The sequence below is a fragment of the Puma concolor genome, chromosome F2 (genome assembly GCF_028749965.1).
Source record: "Puma concolor isolate L17-30 chromosome F2, mPumCon1.1.hap2, whole genome shotgun sequence".
NCBI lineage: Eukaryota > Metazoa > Chordata > Mammalia > Carnivora > Felidae > Puma > Puma concolor.
In genome coordinates, this window is record NC_141684.1 from 12,191,162 (window position 1) to 12,216,464 (window position 25,303).

A 25,303-nucleotide genomic window follows, 5' to 3' on the forward strand; every position below is an offset into this window, starting at 1 on the left:
AAATGTATCACTTTAGTCATCCTTAGGATAGACAGAACGTGTTTATTTCAAGTGATGTCACTAACTAATGTCCACTTGTTCCTACCTTCCTCCTTCTTCATGTTGGTTGGAGCACCATGGAAATTCACTAAAGGCTGCTACCCAGGAGACTCAAGAGGGAATTGTTAAAAAGGAGAACTATCCAAACATTATCTTTTCCCTTTGCAGACCAAACAGGAAAGAAAACTCACAGGCAAAGTACTAATAGATGTGCTTTGTACTCGAACGCTCTAAGAAGGATATGGTCTGGACTAAGGAGCTGTGGCTCTCTCTGGTTCCATGTGCGATGACCCAAGGTTTGTGGGTTCAGGGCCAGAGAAGTGGATTTCTGCCACTGAAGACTCATTAGGGCTGATGCTGTGATGGTGCTAGAAGGGAAACCTTATGTTCGCCTCAGATCTGCCAACTGTCCAGCTGCCATCCCCATCAGCAGTGGCAAGAATGCTCTGAACTTGGACTAGAGAAGACACAGTGAGAGCCAGGCTAGTCAATGAGCCTAATCATGGTAATGCTAATAATAGCAGACCTTTACTGAGCACTTACTGTGAGCCAGTACTGCTGAGAGCAGCCTGTGTGCCTTGCCCCACTTAATCATCCCAACTGTAATAAAGCTGGGCTGTTATGATAACTGTTTTGCATTTAAGAAATGAGGCTCAGACAGCTTAAGTAGTTTGCCTATGATCCCTCGGTCAGACAATGGTCGTGGTAGGTTCTGCACTCAAGTCTGTCTAATACTGTTGCCCAGGATCTCATCACTTGGCTTTCCCACCTCTCAAGTCCAGTGTCTCAGCAGGGCACTCTGGTCCTCCAGGATGTGGCCCCGGGCCTCCCTCCTGCCCTCCCTCCTAATCACCACAGGCCTCTTTTCTTGGGCCCTACAAGTTCAGGCTCCACTCCCCAAGTACATCTTGCGCTTCTGAGATTCTTTGCTTTTGCTCACTACCTGTGCTCATTCCCTTCTTACCTGCCAAACCAGCTTTCATCCAATTCCCTGTGCACATGCCACTTCCTGTGTGGAGCCTCTCTCAGCTTCCTCTTCCACCTTTCGGCCTCCTTAAATCTGTTCCCTCAGTACCAAGTTCATGCTTTAGCACAGAGGTTAGCACACTATGGTCTGCAGGCCAAATGGCCGGCTGTCCAGTTTCATCTGGCCCACAAGCTAAGAATAGCTTTAATATTTTTAAATATTTGGAGGGGAAAAAAATCAAAAGCATAGTATTTTGAGACACGCGGAAATTATTTGGAGTGCAAATGCCAAAGGACATAAATAAAGTTTTATTGGTAAATAGGCAGATTCATTTGTGAAGATATTGTCTATGGCTGCCTTGGTACTACAACAGCAGGGTTCAATAGTTGCAACAAAGACAGAGGGCTCCGTGTCTCAAATAGTTGCTGTTTGGCTCTTTATAGAGAAACAATTTGCTCACTCCTGCTTTGGAGTACTATCAAATTGTGTTTCAATATGATGTTGCTGAGTTTTATATCACTGTGCCCGGCCTGGGGCCTTGTCCTAAGTAGACAATAATTTAACAAGCATATGAATGAAAGTTAAAAGTATATGGGAAGGATTAGACACCAAGAACTTGGACCCCATATCATTTCTGTCAGTGCTGTCTCAAAGTAGGGGAATCTGATCAACAGTTTTCACAAAGGGATACTTCACAGCTGGTAGTAGCAAACCTGTTACCCTTTATAGCCTGGGAGGATGCAGATCTGGATGGGAGCAGTTTCAGGACTCTGGACAGAGAAAGTCACATAGAGTTAGGCACTCTGGGAACACCTGTAGTATCCTGTAGAGATTCATGGCCAGCTGATGGGAACCTCTCAAGACAGGAGCCAAGAAAATAGATGCCCTGGTCTCCTCCTCTCCCTTCTTCCCATCTCTGCTCAGTCCCTCTGTTGGCAGAACTCAACCAGGCGCTGGAGCACTGTCAGTGTCATGCATGGAGGCTGGTTCCTGGAAAACAGCGCAGGAGGGAGAAGAGAGCAACCTTGGGGGGAAGAGGGAAAGATATTCTACATACAAATTCGTGACAAGTCACATCTATTCTTCAGGCTTCAATTTCCTCACCTATAAAATGGTCAAGTTGGTTTGTGACGTTTATCAATGACAACAGCAACAACAATGAAGAGTAAGAGAAGTTTTTGTTGAGAACTTACCATGAACCATACAATCATTTTGTCAGACAGCCTTCGGAATAAATACCATCCCCATCACACAAATGAGAAACCTGAGGCTCAGGAAGAAATTGCAAGATATTTAATGGCCAGTCAAGGGCCCCATTTGAGACTACACTTTTCCTGAAGTCCCTCTCTCATTCTTGCTTACCAGAACCCCAATCTGGTTGCACTGGTTGGGGCAGTAGCTTCTTGGGGCTTCTGATGTCTTTCAAGTTAAACTCAGTACTAACTAGTCAGCCGTGGGTTACCTGTCAGCTCTTCTGGATTCACTAAATTCACACATTCCCTCCCTCGTCTCATATCTAGTGTCCTATGGACACCAGTTTCAGGCAGGGTCTCCCCTATTTCTCCCCAGAAAGCAGAGCTGCTAAGGAAACATGGTCCCCCATCCCCTAACCTCTTCCTTGTTACTATTGTAATAAGAGACTTGGGCAGGAGTCCTAGCAACAGAGACCTTTTCAATAAAGTTAGTCTGATGACAGATATACCAGTGTTTTCCAGAAACATGTCAAAGGCTGAACATCATTGGTCTGAATCCTGGTATGTTTGTTTATTTATTCTGAGCAATTTGCTCAATATTGGAACCCTTGTACATCATAGCATGGATGTGATTTCTTAATTATTCATGCCATTAATAATTGACACCATTAATAACACTGTAGTACCATTAATAATTGAGTACATAAAATGGTATTCTCTGGAATTAATTTATTATCATTAATTTTCTGTGCCAGCTTACTAGAGCTCATTAGAATGGTGGTCAGGGTCTGTGCATCAAATTATTTAACTAGTCATCTTCAGGCTTAAAAGGCCAAGGAATTGTGGAAAGCACTCCAACCACAGCCTCTCCTTACCATTAACAGTCTCCTCTTTTGTCTTTTATCCAGGAAAGGCGGGGGTGGGGGAAAGCGTCTTGTGAACACGTCCACATAATTCAATCTCACTGCTGGCTTATAAAATAGGGCTTAATGAAGAGGAAGGAAGCAAGATGCCCATGGGTCTACAAAGCCTTTCAGTGAACCTACCCTCGGGGCTACCAGTCCCCCCAAGACAGGTCTAGAGCTCAGCCCTCTCCTGCCATAGACCCCAAGAACTGTGACTGCTCCAATTCCCTAATTAAAGCTTTGGGGGTGCCTGGGTGGCTCAGTTGGTTAAGCTTCTGACTCTTGATTTCAGCTTAGGTCATGATCTCATGGTTCATGAGATTAAGCCCCAGGTGGGGCTCTGAGCTGACAGCTCAGAACCTGCTTGGGATTCTCTCTCCCTCCCTCTCTGTCTCTCTCTCCCTGTCCCTCCCCCACTTGCACGTGGTCTCTCTTTTTCTCTCAAAATAAATAAACATTAAAAAATAAAAAGGCTTTGGCCACCTGTTTGCTCCTCCAGGATCTCTCTTCCCTTAAACTGACCAAAGAAAAATGTTTTTGTCTTTGCCATCTCATCGTGATGCTACCCCTTAAGAGAAGCCAGATGACCCTTTTAAGAGTTTCAGAGCCAAATATAATAGAGGCACTGAAAGGAGAGAACAAGAATTGCCTTCAGGGATCAGGTACACTCATTCTGTGATTTTACAGAGCTTCAGTCCTCATGTGAGGCACTGAAATTCATTGAGCCTAATGTAACTACAAAATGGCGTAATACCTACAGTGAAGGCAGGAGAGATAGCCATGGAGAAACACTGCCTCAGATGCCCCTTCTAGGAAGGGCCTGATGCCCAAGTGAAGGGGAGGGTCCACAGACGGCCTCCAGGTGTTGGCATCGTCAGGGTCTGCTGAGGTGGGGAGAACGGCCGGGTCTGAGGGCACAGCCTTACCAGGTAGGATGACAGACTCATTTGGTCTGCCTGGAACTTTCTTGGCACTAAAAGTCCTGCAGCCCAGGATCGGGGTTTAGACTGAAGTCCAAGTCCGTGGGCACGTCTTTTGAAAGCAGAGACATTTGCCCTAAGCATTTGACAAGGCCAATCCTCTGTGACGTTTTGGGTGCATTGTCTGGAACAATGGACCACAGTGATTCTGCTCTTCCTCCCTTCCCCCATGCCAGCTGAGCTGAGTACAGCTGCCCACAAAGCCCAGTGGGATCTTCTGACAAGAAAATTAATGTGATATATTCCTCCCATGAACTCCCATAACACTCCATAACTTTCTAATGGTGCTCTCCACATTTCATGTTTTATTATAGCTATCGCTGAGTTTCTCTTCCCCTCTCCTGAACTGTGAGCCTCAGACCCCGTGCCAGTGAGTGCCATGTTTGTGTATGAAGAAATGAGGGAATGGATGGCACCTAGACTTCCCTCCTTTGGATGCCCATTAAGGTTTGAGAGCCCCCAGCTGGGCAGGGTTAACCAAGTATGTGAAAACCTGTGACATCAAAAGCCTGCCTCCACCTGAAATCCAAAGTCCTATTTTGTTAACTCCTAGGTTTATTTGTGCAGGAATACATCTATTAAATAATAGATGCAAAATCACTTTAGGAATTATTTATGTGCGAGGTTAAACCTAGAAATATGTCGGTGTCTCTGTTTAAACATAGTCTAATCCAGTCTTGGAAACAGGGCAAATGTATCAAAATTGCTATTCTAAATTGTACTGAGGTTTTCCGATAAAAAGGAATAAACTAATACTACCTAGTAGCAGATACTTATTACTAATCTTCTCTTAGTGGATTGAATGCTTCAGTTAGCTTTTTAGGATCTTTGAAAATCTTATCTGTGTATACCGGAGCCTTTTTCCCTTGTGTCCCTGGAGGTGTGTATAAATAGATACAATCATGTGGTCTTGAATGCCAATTGTAGGTGTTTTTCCATCTCTCTGACCTTGTTTAACCCTTCTCCTGGATTTAGCCTTCCTGATTAACCAGAGGGGAAAAATTCATAGTATCACCCGGACGCTTTGATGAAGGATAATGACCCCCCCCCTGCCCGCCATGATAGAAATCTTCTTCCTGATGAAACTTATCAACTATTAATTAGTTCACTCAACTGACCAGGGATCCGTCTGCATCAGATGATATTAAATGCTCGGAAAAGGACACGTTTGGGACCCCGAGGCCCTTGCATTTGAAACTCATTGCCTTCCTGCCACCCAGGTTTGAAATTGGGTACTGCTCCAAATTAACTTTATTTTATTTATTTATTTTTTTTTAAATTTTTTTCAACGTTTTTTATTTATTTTTGGGACAGAGAGAGACAGAGCATGAACGGGGGAGGGGCAGAGAGAGAGGGAGACACAGCATCAGAAACAGGCTCCAGGCTCTGAGCCATCAGCCCAGAGCCCGACGCGGGGCTCGAACTCACGGACCGCGAGATCGTGACCTGGCTGAAGTCGGACGCTTAACCGACTGCGCCACCCAGGCGCCCCTCCAAATTAACTTTAAAACTCAGCTCCAACTGAAAACGTTGGGTCTCCTATGGGCAGGTATCATCACCTGACATACTCCACATTGATTCATTTATCTGTTTATTGTCTATCTCCTTCCAATATAAATCAGTTCTATGTGGTCAGGGAATTTTGTGAAGTGTGCCTAGCACAGAAAATTTTTGTTTATTCAGTGCATTGATTGAATGATTAATTCATGGACCAATGGATTCATTAAATGATTAATTTCTGAATTTTCAAACTTCTACAAATCTCCAGTGAAGGTATCCTCGAAGCCATCTAGTCTAACTTGCGTTCTGCACCCCTCTGAACAGTCATCACCTTGAACGTGAACCATGCCAGGAAAAGCGGCTCATTACCTACTAGGAGAGGCAACTCTACCGTCTTGCTTTAATTGTGGCATAGGATAAGTTTGCTTACAGGGCATTGTTTGCATAAAGTGAAGCCTGTTTTTGTACTTGTTACAATAGAATAATCTGTAGCTACTCCAGAATTACTAATTAACACTTTTCATAAAGTCAAGTGAAGTTTTTTACATTGATTGAATCCTTCCTGTGTTCTAGATGCTTTGCTTATACTAATTCTCACAATAATGCAACGAGGTCATCATTTGTGTACCCGTTATCCAGATAGGCCAAATGAGCTTCAGAGAAGGTCCTACTAAGGCATTCAGCCTTAGCAGTGGCCGAGAATTCTGGTCTTCCTAGCATTATTATGTTCATTGCTCAAATGATTACTAATACTTGCAGAACACTTATACAGCTCACAAAATATCCTTAAAAAATCTATCTCACCCTAAATTTATTAGCACCCAATGAGTAAGAAGGGCATTATCACCCTGGAGCTAGAACTCTAGAGACAGGTTCCGAACAGCAAACAGTGAAGTTAAGACAAGTGAACTGGAAACAAGTTTCATATTTTACACTCTAACACCATTCCACCACAAAAAAAAAATCTTGTCTGATCCTTACAGTGTATCAACTCCTTCCAAAAATTTGACATTTGTTTAAATTACTGAATTTATAAACACATTCTTATTTCCATCATAGGCCCTGGGTGGGGCCGAAGCAGCAAAGATGAACAAGGCATAGACCTGCTGTGAGTTCACAGGGCCATTCACAGGAGGGCTCAGGAGTGTCATGGAAGACAGTGAGAGTCTGATGTCATGCTTGCTTTGGGAAACCAGGCAGGGCAGGGCAAATGTTTCTTCCTGTTTGTCTTTGAAGTTGGTTTGCGAATACATCTTTCTTCCCTACCAGACTATGGGTATCTTGAGGGCAATAATGATGACAGGGACATCTTGACATCCTCTTAAGCATTTGGCACATAGCTTTGTCCAATGTTGGTGCCAGTAACTCCGGCTTTGTATGACCCAAGCTACTATTTTACACGAGGACATAGCCACTCATGTGTTCAAATATATCAATAACCCTATCATAAGAGGTCTGGGCTGCTTTGAAAGCGTTCGACCAGTTGAAATAGTTACGCGACTCAGCGGAGAGAGATGGGCCACCAGATCAGGACTGACACTTGGAAGGGAAAGGTGGGCTGAGGGCCAGGGCCAGGTTAATAGAGCTCCAGGTGGAGGCCCAAGTGGAACCTAGGGTGGGCTCAGGAAAGATGCTCAGGAAGAAGTCATCCACACTGTGCCACCCTCGAGGACACAACAACCAGATTGTATCTAAGCCTGCCTCGACTCTGGGGAGCCTAAGGAAGACTAGTGAGGATGAAAGAGGGAAAGAAAGGAGAGAAAAGAAGCTAACCATGGATCCCTTCCTCACAGCAGGCTCCCAAGCATGAAGTGGAGTCTGAGCCAACAGAGAAGGGAAATCTTCAATCGCAGTAGTGGGTGGTGTTAGATACTGGGCTAATACTTTAACCATTGAAATGAGACTGTTCTCTTGCCTGAAGGGGTACCAGAGAATATATCTAAAAATCTGAGGTGACCCAGAAAAGGTAAAAGCCTGTGTCTAGAGGCCCATGGCTCAGGTTTAAAGGGACAGCTAAAAGAAGAAAGCTGCCGTCTGTTTATATGCTCTGAAGTCCGTCACGATCAACAAAATTCATTGACACAGAATTGATATAACACAGGTTACACAAATGTGAATCTTGCTTTATTGTTAAGGGCATAACATGAGCACTTCCTCATACTAGAAAAGAAATTTCATAATTATTTCGTGGTTGCATAATGATCCATTCAGTGAATGTGCTTCCCCGGTGATTGGGTGTTTGGGTTGTTTGAAGTAATTTGCGTCTTAAGCTCAGAGTTACTGCACACACAGCTGCATACACCAGTTGGAACAAGTCAAGTTGAATTCGGACATATTTTTTTTTCCGTAAAGTATTGTCTTAAGTGCATATTACTGCTCACCTGGGGAATGAACCCCAAAATTAGATTTTCAAGAAACTTGGGCTTCTTTCAAACAATGGGCTGATTGTCCCATTTGAATTAATTTCTCTAGAATGATTTAGACAGGAAATGGGAGGAGGCTGGCCTGCTCAGAGCAGGGCCCTCTGCTGTCCAAGTCAGCTCCCATAGAAGCTATCGGAGATGCTGTTGATTTAACACCAAAAGTATCCCTTGGATCAGTTTGATTCTGAGAGAGAGAGCGTGTACACGATGGGAGAAAATACCTTTCCCTGAAAAATTATTGAACATATCCTGTATCATTGAGCCTCTGGACCCACATTATCTCATTAGGACTGTAAGAGAACCTTGACTACTGGTGACCAAGAAAAACTTATTATCCCCAGTTAGCAGATGAGGAAACTGAGGCTCAGAACTTTTCCAGACTCAATCTACTGTTGGATAGCAGTGTCAGAGGACCAGAATTTAGGCCTTTTCTCTCTCTTAATTCATGTTCTACACACATATTAACATGTTATAATAATATGGTGTTTGTGTATATAGATATAAAATCTTGACACAATAATCCGGGACTGGAAAGGTTTGCTTGGATAATGAAGGCCCTGGGATCGGTTATGGTCTGATTTTCACTGATGTTGGTACATGTTCTACAATTCTTCAAATTCTTGCATTTCAAGCCAGAGCTGTGCGTTTAGCAATTAGGAAAACTCAGTGAAGTATGGCTTCACAGAGGAAGAGCGCTCTATTCAGAGTGCTTTTTTAGAATATACAGCATTTCCTTCCCTCGATGAAATAGTGATCTAAACATTCCATTATTCAAACATGGGGTGAATAATAACAAGGCACTGGCTGGAAGTATTACAATGGGAAAATACGTAGAGGGATTTATAACCTTTTGTATTGAAACTTGTTCAACATCTTCTCTTAAAAAGAAAAAAAAAGTTCCCAAGACTTGATTTGACTCCTTTGCTGTGTGCTATTTTATTTTCTGCACAGGCCGGAGTTTGCTAAGAAATGCTAGCAGTCTCCAGTGTCAGAGGCAATGGGTTATAGAACCATCAAAAACAAAGACCGGGAATAGCTGCAAAGCTATTGCTTTTGTTTTGGGAGGATAGATGCTGGATTCCACCCTTTAATACGTTCCTCATGGAGTGTAGCTGAGTCTGATTTCAGTGGTGGGTGTAACCAAGACCTTTGCCCTTAAATTCATTGCAAGGGGCTGTAGACAACAAAGGCCACTCGAGGACTGACAAGGAGTCCTCTTGGAATGAGTGTAATACAAAACCCATCACAGAGTTTTATTAGAACCAGGGAAGGTGACAGAACTATTGGTCACGACTCCAAAGAAGCTAGAGAAATCCTACATGCTTCAGGGACTACTGCAAAGCTTTCGTCAGTGCCAAAGGCTCATTTAACTCTTTTTTTTTTTTTTTTACCTTTCACGGAGGGCAGAAGAAAGTACTGGTATTGTTGAATTTGGACCACTTATGTTGGCTTTTTTTTTTTTTTTTAACTCTTCTGGAAAATGTGACCATAAACCTCGGTAAGAAAGAGAATGTCTTCTGTTAGCTTAAATTTGATACACATCATCTAGTCTAACTCAGGATGCTTATGGGCACTCAGTAGAACTGAGCCTTAGCTTAATTTGTTTCTTTCTTGGTAATACCCACTTTTAAAATTATTTTTTTAAGGGAGAAGGCAGTCCCTTAAGAATTAATGGAAGGAGCTCAATGCAGAGTCCCACGACCTGGGTAAAAACCTAGCTTTTATCAGTTATTAGGAGGTAACCCCAGGAAAAATTTCTTTTTAAATAGTATTTATTTATTTTTGAGAGAGAGAGAGGGAGAGAGAGAGAGAGAGAGAGAGAGAGAGAGAGAGAGAGAGAATCTGAAGCAGGCTCCACTGACAGCACAGACCTGAAGCAGGGCTCAAACTCACAAACTGTGAGGTCATGATCTGAGCCGAAATCAGGAGTCGGATGCTTAACCAACTGAGCCACCCAGACGCTTCCCCCAGAGAAAGTTCTAACTTCTCTGAGCCTCAGGGATATCTAGTATCATAAATAACAATCTGATGACTTGGGGCCATCAATCCCAATTTACAGATGAGAAGGAAAAAAAACCTGTTGCTGAGTGAAATTCCATACTTTGCACCACAAGGAGAGTTGGCAGGCTTGAAGCTAGACTCTGAAACCTCATCACTGAGCATGCATGACCTTGCTGAGTCCGCTCCACAGTGCTCCCCCTGCCAGAACATATTTTCTCTTGATTGTGCTATTCAGAGATCTCCTCTATCATTCCTTCTCTAATCACATACTTTGTCCAATCGTGGACCAACATACAATAATACAAATCTTTGCTTGATATAAAACCCACCTGGTTTAATTCTGAACTCCAATTTGTTTTTAACAACCTCTCCAAATAGCTTGAATAGCCAAAGCAGCCTTGAAAAAGAAGAGCAAAGCTGGAGGCATCACAACTCTAGACTTCAAGCTGCATCACAAAGCTGTGATCATCAAGACAGTATGGTATTGGCACAAAAAACAGACACTTAGATCGATGGAACACAATAGAAAACCCAGAAATGGACCCACAACTATATGGTCAATTCATCTTCGACAAAGCAGGAGGGACTATCTAATGGAAAAAAGACAGTCTCTTCAACAAATGGTGTTGGGAAAACTGGACGGCGACATGCAGAAGAACGAAATTGGACCATTTTCTTACACAATACACACAAATAAATTCAAAATGGATGAAAGACCTAAACGTGAGACAGGAAACCATCAAAATCCTAGAGAAGAACACAGGCAGAAATCCCTTTGACCTCAGCCAGAGCAACTTCTTACTAGACACATCTCTGGAGGCAAGGGGAACATCTTTCCTGTATTTCTTGATCTGATCTGATATCACATATTATACTCTGTGAACCTTGGAAGGAGGAGTTTTTTGATGTTTAGAATATGAGAGCATTCATAATATTTTTTCCAGAAACACACTACTTTGTGGCTCATCCTAAATAACCTATCACCTGCCAATGGAGGTCTTAGGATCATTCTTTTAAAAATTTTTTTAAATGTTTATTTGTTTATGAGAGAGAGAGAGAGAGAGCAAGCAGGGGAGGGGCAGAGAGAGAGAGACACACACAGAATCCAAAGCAGGCCCGAAGGCCCCGAGCTGTCAGCACAGAGAGCCGTGAGATCATGACCCGAGCCAAAGTCAGACACCCAACGGACTGAGCCACCCACGTGCCCCATGGAGGTCTTAGAATCATCCTACTATGACAGCATTCATGTACTGCAATATGGTTTTTACTTTATGGGTTTGCCAAATCAACTAGATTTTGAACTCAAGAGGCCAGATGCTGGACTATTTTAATGTGGAGGTGAGTTTAGTTAGGCACATGAACTGATTGTAGGACTTTTTGTTCCCAGCCCAACCAAAAAGAAAATCACATGTTATACATACACAGAGCCCCCTAATCATACTCACACTTAACACACACACACACACACACACACACACACACACACACACACACATTCAATGAGCCCCTTCTCAATACAAGCCAATGTATTGGGCAGAGAACCATAAACTTGATGTCCCTGCCCTCATAAAGCTCTCTGCCTAGGTGGGAAGGATGTTTTTACAAATAATGACAAGTACACTGAGATGAATGAAGGAGTATTGTGGGTGCTATGTGGGCATATCTTTAACTAGTTTGGGCAGAGATTGTAAAGAAGGCTATCTGGACAGTGTAGCACTTAAGCTGAACTATAAAGAACGGTCAGGAATTAATTAGGTAAACTGGGGGCACGGAGAAAGTTCATTCTAAGTAGAAATAGCCAACATGTGAAAACCTCAAAAATGGGACAACTGTGGCACCTTTATGAAGACAACGCAAGCCCAGCATGGCTGAACTCCAGAGATAAAGTCATGAGGTGGGTTATGAGGAGAGGCTGAAATAATGGGTCAGGAATTTTGTCTTTCAAAAGAGCAACAAAAAGTATTTATGCCTTTTAAATATTGGAGTGACCAGATAAGATACGAATTTTAAAAAGAACGTTTCCATTTCCAAGTGAAGAATGAATCTGAGGGGCATGAGGGCGGATTTGAAAAGACTAGTAAGGATATAACTATAATAGAGCCATGTGTGCTGGTGACTTTAAAATGGGGAGGGCATAACAAAAGAGTAGTAGAAGTGGGTGGATTTGAGAAATATTTAGGGAGTGCGATCAATGAATTTTTGGTGCTTTGTTCCATGTGGGATGATAAAAAAAGGTGGTTCAATATTAAGTTGCAACTTTCTGGTTTTAACAGCTGTTGAGTGGTGGGGAAAGACCAGTTATTCACATGGAAAGTCAAGGGAGAGGAGCAAATTTGGAGTAAGATAGTCACAATAACTATGCCACAGTATTTATTGCACATTCGCTATGGATAATTGGCTATTCTACGTGTTTTATACACATCTACCCATTTATATTCTAGCATCTGTGAAGTATATCCAGTCATGAATACTTACATAATTCACCCAATGGTCCTGTCGCTGGTACCTGGCAGGACTGGTGTTTCAACACAGATGGTCTGATCCCTGAAGCCTTGAGTTGACTTACTACCCTTATTGTAGAAAGGCTGAATAGAAAGTGAAATGTATAGTTCTGGAGCTCAGGAGCAAAGTCTGAGCAATACATATAAATGAGGGAGTCATTGTGTTATGCATGATAGGCTGTAACATCTCAATGACTTAACTCAATAAATGTTTATTTCTTGCTCACACTTAGCCCTATGTGGATGTTCCAGTTCGGTGGCTCTCGTAGGCAGCTCCCCCACCAAGCACTGATTCAGAGATCAAGGGCTTCTTCCAACTCCGGGGTCCACCACTCTCTGGAGCCTTCTTGGAGTCCTCGTCTGGCATTCTTCCTATGCATTCAACTAGGTGATGCACAAAGAGAAAGAGAATGGAGGGTTTCTCAGGATGATGTTAGGGACCAGGAATAAAAGTGGTGTGCATCATTTCTACCAAAATTATAGCAGCCGGAACAATTCATATAGTCCCAACCGGCCCCTTGCATTTAGCTGCATGCTCCGAGAGAAAACGAAGAGGAGCCTGCTTCAGATTCTGTCCCCCTCTCTCTCTGTCCCTCCCCTGCTCACACCCTGTCTTTCTCTCTCTCTCTAAAAAATAAATAAGCATTAAAAAAATAAAAAAAAAATAGAAAGATGACCTAGGTCATATACCTGACAAGCTCTCTATGATAATGATGATTAATAATAGTCAAAACTTTTAGAGAATTTACTGTCTTCCAGGCACATTTACATATATTATTTCATGCACTCCTTACAAAAGCCCTTTGTGTAATGCTATTATATAGTTTTATATATAAAGAAACAAAGCTACAGAGATAGTAAATAACTCCTCCAAGGTCATAGCAATCATAAGTAACAGAACAGAAATTTGAATGCAGGCAATCTTATTCTAGCGTCTATGAGTTTAACCCATGTCATAAGCTACATAATTACTAACTTCAAATACTTGAAATATGTCACATTAATATGTAAGTATCTGTGCTATGGGTTCCCAAGGGACAGGACTATCATGAACAAATGGAATTTAAATGATGGTAAATTTCAGCCCAGAAGAAGCTAGCTCTTCCTAACAGAGCTGTCTGAAAGGAAGTAAAGTGTATCCGGAGATAGTGGGATCAGTGGAGGCACTCAAGCATAAGAACAGACCCTTGGCAAGGATATCACAGAGAGGATTCAAGCATCAAATGAGTGCTTGGGAGAGATAACATTTATGTTCTCCTGCAACCTACGAGAGTTGTGAAAATTTTCAAGTATATATTTGCTAGTTTCTCCTTGTGAATGTATAACCCCCACACCAGGCTAAGTTGTAAATCAAAGTTAGTTTCAATGCCTGTATGTTCTTTGGGCTGATGTCTGAAAGGAGGAGAAATGAAAAACTTAAAAGAGGAATTAGCCCCTTCCCTTGATATTCTTATAACTGACAATAGAGACAAGACATACACTTGTGTATCATTCTTGTGAATTACCAGGGAGCAACCTATTTAGAATCTAGCCTGGAAGGGACTTAGAAGTGATATATAGATGGCAGAGGCACTCAAGGTTGGTCTTGAGTTTAGCCTTGTGTTGTCTGTCTGCTTCAAAGTCCCCTGCTTTCCACCATCAGTGGAGTTCTGCAACTTTAGCATGCATCCAAATCACCTGGAGAGGTTGTTAAATCAACCTCAGCTTTCTGATTCAGTAGATTTGGGCTGGGACCCACAAATTTGCATTTCTAACAAGCCCTGCCCCTCCCCTGGTGCTACTGAAGCTGGTCAAGGTGATCACACTTTGGGAATCACTACTCGAACATCAGATTTATTGATCAATACCATAATCCTCTATGTGTCTAGTTCTCCTTCAGACTGTGAACTCCTGGGACAAGGACTGTCTTGTTTCTCTTTGTATTCCCGGGGCCCAACCTACTGTTTGTCCCTTAGTTAATTTGTGTTGAGTGAATAATTTGAAAGCAATGTGTGGTTTTCTAGAAGTACAAAGGGGGAAAGTATCTGTGGGAATCAGTTGGGGGAGGAATCCTGCGATCTCTCCTCCCACAGATTTGGAAACATGATTCAGGCAAGGAAGTGTCTGAGCTGGGAAACAACCTTCTTTACACACAAACACCCCATTTCATAATTATACACATAAGACTCCAGTCCTCAGATGAGTGTCAGAATCTTTTCTTCTCACCACTCTTCCTCATCATCTCCCTTCCTTTTCTGTAACAGCGACTTCACAGAAGGAAAATAGCCTTTCTTGCCGCCTTGTAATTTGCCGCCTCCTGAAGTCCGTTGGCTTTGGCTGAACTTTGCTATCCTCACTGAAGAGGGAACCCTTTCCCACTGTTCTTTGAGAGAGCAGCCCCTTTGAAGTCACAGCTGGCTTGACTAAGCTCATTTCCTCCATCCACAATGTGCGTCTGATGCAATGTTGGCTGATGCTCCCTCTTGCCGGCTCCCGCTATTGAACCAGACCCAAGTGCAATGTTTAATGTGAGTGTTTGGCTTGGCTTAAATTTGGCCAAATCATCTGTACTTTGTTTCACTTGAAAACCTTTTCTCTCTCTCCTGCCCCCCCCCACCTCCCTCTCTCCCTCCTCCTCTCTTGCTCCCTCCCTCTCTCTTGCAACTAGTTCATTCCAGATGTTTTTGATTTGTCCTCCTGTGGTCTGCTCCACCCAGTTCCTAAATCAGTAAATTATTTTCATGCTTCCACCAAAACTTAAGGAAAGAAAGTACTCAATTAGAGAGAGAGAGAAACTGATTATAGGTTTTGTAGAGCTTACACTTAGCGATGGCTGCTCTCCTCAGGACATACCTTTGAAAGGTAGGAGAATATGTCTCATGGTTGAGAATACAGTTAACCCTCAAACAACATGGGTTTGAACTGTGTGTGTCCACTTACATATGGGCTTTTTTTTTTTTGGATAAATACAGTACTGTAAATGTGTTTTATGATTTTATTTTCTTTTCTCCGGTTTAGTCTATTATAAGAATATAGTACATAATACATATAATATGTGTTAACCAACTGTTTACATTGATTACAACGTTGATTTACAACAGTAAGCTATTAGTAGTTAAGTTTTTTTGGGGGGGTCAACAATTACATGTGAATTTTGGCTGTGGGGGGTGGGGGTGGTCAGCTGCCCTAACCCCCACACTGTTCAGGGGTCAACTGTACTTGAATTTAGCGTTCAACTTCTTAGCATTTGGAATAAGAGAGTGGACTTACTGCTGATATACTAATAATACAAGTACTCAAACTCATCTCCTCCTTTGAAGCCCTGTATAATTGCTCTTCTTGTTTGAAGTGTCTGTTATAAAAGTACAAATAGATTCCCATTCTGTGAACTCCCACGTGAGAGATAAAATGTAACATAAAATAGTGATGGACATTCCCCTCTCCCATCACCTCTGACCCTTCTCAGCATGTTGATTGTGGTAATGAAGGTCAGGGTAGACTGGGTGAAAGAAGGGAGAAATGTTTGCTCTGTTATTATTACGAACAGTAAAGAGCTTCTCAGAGGAAACCATAATCTGACAGGCTAGCAAGAGAATTTAGAAAGTAACGTCAGTAAACTCCCTGAGTTAGGGAAGAGAATTTTGGATGTTTTTGAGAGTAGAGGGGGAGAACTGAGGGTAGCTGATTACACGAGATTAGAAGAGAAATGGAGTGGAAGATTTTAAGAAGTTTACACGGTGTTCTGAACATAATTTTCTCTTAGGTGCCTTTTTAAGTGACTTTAGTCAATACTGACGGTCCTTTCTAAGACTTTTTGTGTGGTTGATGTGGGTTTTCTTTTGGATTTGAGGCAGAGATGCTGCTTACTAGTTACATTACACCTGTAAAATGTTTTGCTACTTATTTTGTTGTTTCATCCTGCCACTTGTCTGCAATACTACCTGACGCCATGAGATTGAAGGAAAATGGCCTTTAGAACCGCACAGCTGCACTTGTTTGTTGGAAGGAGGCAGGTTCTTCTGATACATAGTATTAGAAGGCAGGTTCTTTTCATACATGGTAATGTGTTTAATATGGTCAGTGCCTTAAATTCTCTGAACTATTTCTGAAAAGTGAGTGTATTACTATGCAACTTGCATGAGAGGAATTCAGTGAAATCATTTGAAGTGCCTGGCACACAGTCATATTTGTAACAGTAGTGCAGAAAACCAGGACTCGAGGAATGTGATCAAAACATGGCTTTATTTTTGTCTTCAACTCTTAATTATTTCGTTATTGGGGCAGTTACCCAGGCCACTGAGAATTTTGGCACAGTGTATCATTTTCTGGACATTCTTGGAAATAATAGATAACCAATCATTTTGTGTATCAAAATCAGATGAGTTAGAAATGTCCAATGAATAATGGGCATGGCAATCTACAAATTAATACTTTAGTCTTCATTTAAAGATACGGACCCTCTCCCCAACCCACTCACTAAGTTGCGGCAGCCTAAGTAGGCCAGTCTCTGTTTTGGAGAATGAAGTATGATTAGCCCTTCCTTCCTTCTTTATTATCTGTTCACCTGTTTTCTTAAGGTTAAGTTGACAACCTACCTCTATTGAATGCAGGGGGGACAATTGGGAATAGACTGAGAAAATTCTTGGTTGGTCAGTGATAAGTTTGGCTTCCAAGATGGATTCTGGCTGATGGGTTCAGCTAAGCTTTCATGGGTATCTCCATGGATTCTTTGATGGCTCTACTACTAAACTTCCCTAAGTGTGACTCTACAGACGTGGACAGTGTCTTTACTTCTGGTTAGTGTGGCCCTTATCCGTACTCCATGCATATCTCTGGCAGTCGCCCCACATATATTCCATAGATCTCCTTGCCCTCTGGCAGAACCCCTCTTTGATAGGATTCCTATTTAAATGGCTGAGCTTACCAGTGAGACGTCATATCAGAAGACTGATAGTTCACACAGGGGAGTTCAGTGACTTCCCAAGCCCCCACCCCCTATCGGCCTTGTAACTACGGGCCGATCCATCCAGCTCTCCCCTTTATTCTTTCAGGCATATGTCACTCTCCAAGTTCCTGCATCCCCCCAGGATGCAGGAAACATCATCCAACAACATTTGGCTCTGTGGAAACACAGAGCCAAATAGCCCTGCAAATTTAAATAGACCTGTAAATTTAAAGTAAGATGGTGAGAAGAGAAAGGATGGGGGGGTGTCATAGTGTAACTTTTCCAAACAAATAATTTTCACAAAAATTATTCTTCCTAATTTCTATTCTTATGATCTCTTTTTTTCTTCCCTGTGGGTTTCAGATCCATACAGCTCCCAGAATTACTTTGAAATGTCTGCAGGTGGTAGGGTATCCCATCTTGGAATTTCTCGTCTATTTTATTTCACTTCCTCAGGTGAAATGTCAAAGTTTACATCCTGTTACACACTCGTATATCACCATATTCCTGTGTTACTGCCACCAGATGGAACATAAGTTTTGTGTAAATTCTAGTGATAATAATGTCTTCTGTAAGGCCCATGATATACCTTATATGGTAATACTCACAGAGTAGATCTACAAGAAAGCAGTTTTAGCAAAATTAAATTCCTTAGATTTGTCCTAATTAACATATACATAAAGATGTGGTGTGTTTGAGTGTTCTATAAATATTTGCTGCATTAAAGAAAATGAGTTATCATGAGCTCTGACTTTGCTACTGATTGGCTGTGTTACTTCAGGTGAAAAATCACCTCAAGAGATTGTTTCTTATTTATGGAAGGGAGATTCTATTGATATCACCTGTGAACACTTCCAACTTTCAAAGCCCCATGATCTTGTAATTCCACACATGGATTTTTCTTGTTATAATAGATTCACATGTGTACCTTCTCTGATCAACTAGATGGCAGCAGAATGTGGGTAGGGACTGTATTACTTGTGTGTGAGAGTTAACAAAATTTATTTTACACTCCAACTTCCATAAAGAACCCAAGTGTTCTGGCTAAGAGAACATCAAGGGCAATGTCAAGGATGCTACTGTTGGGTAGCCTTTCTAGTTGTTGGAGTTTGGGGTGATAAGGAACCGATTGAAGGACATGGTGTCTCTATAGAATGGTTTTTTTTAAGTCTGCTCTTTGGTTTCTCTTCTGGAGATTATAGCCTTTGTGAAATTTGTTTCAATATATATACAGGTAGGATCTACAGGGTTTGGTAATTGACATGTCCCAGATAGAAGCACCAGCCATGAAAGCTCAAATGAGAGGGAGAGATCACTCTATCTGTTGGGCCCAGGGAAACTTTCACAGGAGAGACAAACTTAGCAGAGTCTTAAGAAATGATTAAGCATTCATGAGGCAAAAGGAGAAGGAAGGAAGGTCACCTGAGGGAGAAGAAGGAGGAAGTGTAAATCATCTCTTCTCTCCTGTGGGGTCTGCAATAACTAAGAAAAAGATGAGGAATCAGAGATCCAAATACAGCAGTATACTGTAACAGTAAAATTGCACTTACCTTAGGATGTAGTAATTCTCCTCTGAGATACATACCGTAGAGAAACTCACATATGTGTACATGAAGGCATATCACAGAATATTCACAGTAGTATGCCTCTAATAGTGAAATAGAGCCAACAACCAGAATATCCATCACCATAAAGATGCAGTATATTAATCCATGGGGATGCTATAATCAGTTAAGATGAATGTACTAGCAATAATACATCTATCAACATGAATAAACCTTGACAACATAATATTGAGTAAAATATGTTACTCAAGTGAAAAAAGGAACTTTTTATGCGAATATGTTAATATGATACTATTCATATATAAACATAAATAAGCAAAACAAAATTTGATATTGTTAAGGAATGTGTAAGTATATGAAAATCTTCAGAAGACCATGGGGGAGAGGAAGGGGGGAAAAAGTTACAGAGAGGGAAGGAGGCAAACCGTAAGAGACTCTTAAATACTGAGAACAAACTGAAGGTTGATGGGGGTGTGGGGGAGAGGGGAAAGTGGGGGATAGGCGTTAAGGAGGGCACGCATTGGGATGAGCACCGGGTGTTGTATGGAAAACAATTTGACAATACATTATATTTAAAAATAAGTAAATTAAAAAATAAAGAAAAAATATTCAGGAGGATGATAAACACAAAGTTCAGTAGTGCTTCTCTCTGTGATAGGAAGTGTGTGGGAGAAGAATGGGAACAAGAAGGAACATACAGGGGCGCCTGGGTGACTCAGTCGGTTAAGTGTCCGACTTCAGCTCAGGTCATGATCTCACAGTCCGTGAGTTTGAGCCCCTCGTCGGGCTTTGTGCTGACAGCTCAGAGCCTGCAGCCTGCTTCAGGTTCTGTGTCTCCCTCTCTCTCTGCCCCTCCCCTGCTCATGCTCTGTCTCTCTCTGTGCCAAAAATAAATAAAAACATTAAACATTTTAAAGAAAAAGAAGGAGCATACAGAGAATTGTAATTTTATGGATAGTGGTTTAGCTCTTAAGCCAAGTCATTGGAGTATTTTTTTCCTTCTAGTGTTCTCTAGCATCATTGGATGTCTGAAATATATGTCTCCTACAAGCACAGAATCTTTTTGAAATAAGGTTTATTACTGGCAAACTATACAGAGATACATGGCTTAAACCCAATCCCACAATGGGCTCCCAGTCTTTCACCTGAACTGACTTTGACCAGCGAGCACAGGGCAGAGAATCCATGGTCCAGTGACCTTGGCCTAGGGTAGCAGGAACAGAGAAAACAGACTGAACTCCTTGTTTCCTTGCACAGAGGTATGAGTGAGAGGTGGAGAGAAGGTCACAAGCTTTTCCTCAGTATTTCTAAGAGAGAAAAAATTCCTATTATGTGGGTTTCTCATTTTAATAAAACCAGAATCCTCTATTTCTACTTATGTCATTTAAAGTTTTATTAATATCAAAATTCACCCACATTATCCATAGTACTCAACTTTTATAAACTATGCCTTTGGTTAAAGTAATTAGACTTCTCAAGGGTTCCATGATACTTATTTGGAAACATAAAGGCAGCAAATGCACTTCGAGTGACTGTCACGTGCAGCCCTTTGCCACCTCAGGAACTTAAGAGGTTCCCCTCTGCCTCCCTGAAGAAGCATCCTCAATTGCAAACAGACTGTGTGACAATAGAATCTGATTAGACTGCCCCAGGTCTGTCTGGGTAACTAGTGTGCCACAGCTACTTGTGAAAGACTGGTGAAGAACCAAGAAAAACTGGCAATATTTTAATTCTTTAAGGCATTGCTTCCATATAAGGATTTCAATACACAGCATATTTCCCCCAAATTCTAATACATGGAGATCGCCTGGAGAGGCTGTGTGTGAAAACATGGCTGGCGTGGCTGGTGAGTAGAGTCTGGTGGGAAAGGGAGGTGTTTGGAGCTGGAAGTTGGTTTCCACACTGAGGTTCTGTTAGGTTCCAATGTCAAGAGCACAGAGCCAGTTAACAATTAGGGACGAGCTGTTGGTTGCAACTAGAGGTGAAGTGCTGTAGTTGCCCGGGTGTGCTTGAACAGGTACCCAAGGAGCAGTCAGTAGGGTTGAAATCGAGGATCATGTCCATTTTCCCCTCCTGCAAAATTCTCCGAGGGAGAAACAAATTCAAATACAACAAGGTAAATGATAAAAACAGTTGTCTGGATTATAAGTCACCAGTTTTAGTTCCATTTGACTTGTGACAGGGTAAATTCACACATTTTTATCAAGATAGACAAAAACAAAAAAATACCATGCACTTTATTGGGGGAAAATGTACCATGACTAATCCAAGGCAATCCTTAAGTCCTTTCCAAATATTTCAGTCTAGAAGCCACACTGAGAAAGCCAGCCAGTAAGAATAGAAAAGGCATGTCACAAAATCTGAGAGTTAGACAATGAGGGCTCTAATCGGGGTCCCCAACCAAAAGCTCTTTGACTTTGGGGGAAAGTTGCTTAATGTCTATAAGCCTTACTTTATAATGCAAGTGATCTTAAAGGTGTCAAATGAGGTAATACATGTATGTATGAGGGATAGAATGGGTCGCCTCAAAATGGGCCTCGTCTTTTCCCCATAAGGGGTGCCCCTAGACTTCAAAGCTGACTTACGTTTCCCAGTCACCCAGCACTGTCTGAGAATTCTAGTCCTGTCTTCCCAGAGAGGCCTTTCTCCTGGTGTTTCTGTATTTCTGTTGCCAGTCTTGACAAGAAGCCAGGGGGAAAATCATTGCAGTATTTCAGAAATGCTCATTCATTTTTACTTTTCTTCTAGTGGTGAGTGGACTTGGGTTATTCCTCTGAACACATCTGCCCTGAATTTGCATGTATAATGAAAATGAGTTTTTTGTTAAAATGTTTTTTTTAAGCTGGGTTCAAATTTTTATTTCAAAATATTTTGTTGTGGTCAGGATACACACTTTCTAAAAGGAACTCCTTTGTGGAAAAAAAATATGGGTAACCCAAAGTGGGTGGCTGCTAAGGGAAAGAGCCCTAAACTAGCACCACCAGTGTATACATAATTCTGGCAATTGACAGCTGTTGGGAGGAAAAGGTCAATTATCATTTAAGCAAAATATTTATTGAGGTGTGGATACATACCCAAATCTTCAGTGCACAAACCAACAATTTATATATATATATATATATATATATATATATATATATATATATATATATATAATTTATATATGTGTGTGTGTGCGTATGTGTGTGTGTGTGTGTATATATATATATATATATATATATATATATATAAAATAATTTTAATACTTTAGAAGGACGCTTTGTGCCCCTTCCTAAGGTCATACCTACACTGTCTGCCCTTTACCTCCTAAAAAATCAGGTAACCAATATTCCGACTTCTGGAACTACACTTTAGTTCCTGCTGTTCTTGAACTTCATATACTCCATTAGACAGTGTGCTCTTTCACGGTCTGCTTCTTTCACTCATCCGTGGCGGTGTCTGTAAGATTCAACTATGACGTTGCTTGTAACAGATGTTCTCTTTAACTGTTGTATGGTATTCCACTTGGTGAATATTTTTCAATTGGTTTATCCATTCTACTGTAGATAGACATTTGGGTTCTAGTTTTTAGCTCGTATGAATAAAACCACTGTGAAATTCTTATCTTTGTCATGTGGTAGACAAATGTACTCATGTATCTGTGTCAAGGGATAGATATGTATTCGGCTTTAAAAGTAGATAGTTTCAAAAGGTCTTCCGAAGTGGGGATTCTCACGTAAGAAAAAGAAGTAGACTTTCTCCTCCGTGGGGAGAGAAGTGGGTAGGGAAGGAGAGGGAGGGTGGACAGTACCTCTACAGGATACACATGTAACACGGGGGGCTGTGTTCTCAGATTTTCTTGTTTTCTTCAGAGATGAAAAAGGTGGGGTGCGGGGGTTGTTTTTAGGGAAAGGCATCCAAGAGAGCATAGGGATGCTCCCTGTCTTCCCTTTGCTGCGTCTCCTAATTTGCTGCCCCTCGGTGAAGGTATAGATGACAGCACTTAGGCGAGTGACAAGCTGTCAGGTGAAATCACGGTGCTAAAATGAAAATAACCCTGCTCTTTCAATCCTGAATCAACCCACAGAAAGAATCAGTGTTACTTTTTCTTACGTATACAGTGGGAGGGAAAGAGAAGAACAAGACTAGTGACATTACAGAGTAGTGGGTAAACCATGTGTGTGCCATCTTAAACAGGGTGTCTGGTTATGAGTATTTAACTACTTTAGAAGAAAAGCTGTTCCTTAAAGATTCACCTGCCAAAACTCTCTCACAAAAGTGATAACATTACAATTTACCGTCGTGAGTTTTTTGTTGTTGTTGTTGCCTTGTAAAAGGAAAAGCAGCTTCAGTTACTCTCTCTCTCTAGAAGGCAGGTTATCTAGGACCGCGATGCTACAAATCACTATCTTGTTAATTATTCACATATGTTCTTGTTCAAGGCTTGATGCGTTTGTGTCATGAATATTTACATGTGGCAGTCCATCTCAGTCATTCCGAATTGCTCTTAGGATCAGCAATATGAGTACATCGTCAGCTGCAAGCCATAGAAGGCATCTATTATATGGGGGCTTTGGGGGCATTTTTTAATTATTTGGTTCTATGCCCAAGTTAAGTGGGGATCTGGCAACAACCTGGCTTGTGATCAATGCAGGAATATGAGGCAGAGAATTCAGGTCCCTACAGGAAAAGCTACATAAAACATTTTGTAATGTGAACTCAGGCATATCACTCTTCCTCTCTGCCATTCAGCCTGTTCATCTGGCAGGAGTGGAGGTTACCGGAGATAATCTCTAAAGGCATCTGCTAGCTCTAATGTTCGATGACTTTATAATTGTCATCTGGCAATGTGATTATTTTACCAGTGAATCTCAGGGACTCAAATCATCAATATTGATCAAAGGAGGCTAATCAGCTCAACTAAACCAATACTGAATGACCACTCTTGGGCTGACACTGTTCAAAAGAGTCAATAAATAGTTGGGTAAGTGGATGAGTGCATAGATAGATAGATAGATAGATAGATAGATAGATAGATGCACAGATAAAGAAGACGCTTACTACAGAACCAGACAGACAAATTTCTTGGAAAAAACAATTAGTGTATACAGCTGAGTGAAGTAGTTATAATGAGAATATGAAGTAAAATCACGTGCCAGCAAATGTCTGAGTAACTTTCCTAAAAGATCAGATGCCGTTTGATTACAACAGTCATTATGCCATTTGGTATAATGGGAAAGAGCATTGGGCCAGAAGATCTGAGAACGCATCCTGACCCTGTCACCTACCAGGTTTGTGACACTGGGAAAATTACATGTTCTTTGAATCTGACTCAGACTCTCAAGGACTTATTTGAACTTTGTAGTTTGACTATCAAGAACACTTTCTTAGTGTCAATCTAATAATTAATGAGACTCTGAAGATACAAGTTACCTATTCAAGTGTTTATTGCTGTTATTATTAATAAGCAGCATGATGTAAGAACACAGGGAAATTAGGGCTTCATAAGGACTGGAAGACATCAGAGAAAGCTTGACAAAAGTCACATTGGGCACATTTTCAGTTCATTCCATGTTCTGGGGTGAATCAGGCACGTATTCAGGTCAACACATACTGAGCATTTAGCATATGCCAGAACCTTGCTACGTCTTAAAGATGCGTGAATACCAACCAATATGTAGTTCTTGACCTTCAGAAACTCACAATCCTATGGGATTTCTAAACATTTAATGAAAATATTCTCTGTGCTAGGCACTGTTCAACAATCATTGTGGTAGAAATGGAAGGCACCAGTTTTATCTTGAAGAGATTATATCCAAGCAGGAAACGGAGACCTTGAAGCAAGCAATTTGAACACAGTGTCATAAGTGAATGATAAGGGCCTTGGGAGTTATTGTACACATATGAGGGATGCTTACTTCATACTAATGGGGCGGGAAGGGGGAAATATTTAGGTGCAGTGTGGACCAGTGCTCTCAAAAGCCAAAATGCATAAGAACCACCTTTGGATCTTGTCAAAATGCAAGTTCTGGTCCAATAGGACCAGAGTGGGGCCTGGGATTCTGCATTTCTAGCAAGCTTCCTGCTGGTGCTGATGCTTCAGGTCAATGTCCCTCACTTTGAGTAGTATAGGTTATAGCAGTATTGAATATGCAAAATACAAGTTAGTGGCAGGAGTTTAAAAATAAATTGTTTACTGTGATATAATTTAACCTGGCCGATCTCTGTTTCTTAGGGAAAAACCTACATCATCAACAAAACAAGAAAATAACCTCTTTATTTTTCTTTCAGTGATTCTCAAAGGCTCTCAAGAGGCATGCTCCCTG

The 25,303-nt window shown here is 41.5% G+C and overlaps 1 long non-coding RNA gene across 2 annotated transcripts in view; it reads left to right on the forward strand.

The window, feature by feature from the left end:
• LOC147571833 (uncharacterized) overlaps positions 1-25,303 on the forward strand; it is a 179,033-nt gene that overhangs the window by 65,519 nt on the left and 88,211 nt on the right. Inside the window, exon 1 of one of the 2 annotated variants that reach the window (XR_015246658.1) lies at positions 14,938-15,016. The exons of the other annotated variant lie outside the window; for it this stretch is intronic. This is a non-coding gene — a long non-coding RNA (uncharacterized LOC147571833). Of the gene's footprint in view, positions 1-14,937; positions 15,017-25,303 lie in introns of those variants that run through there. 2 annotated transcript variants of the gene reach the window in all.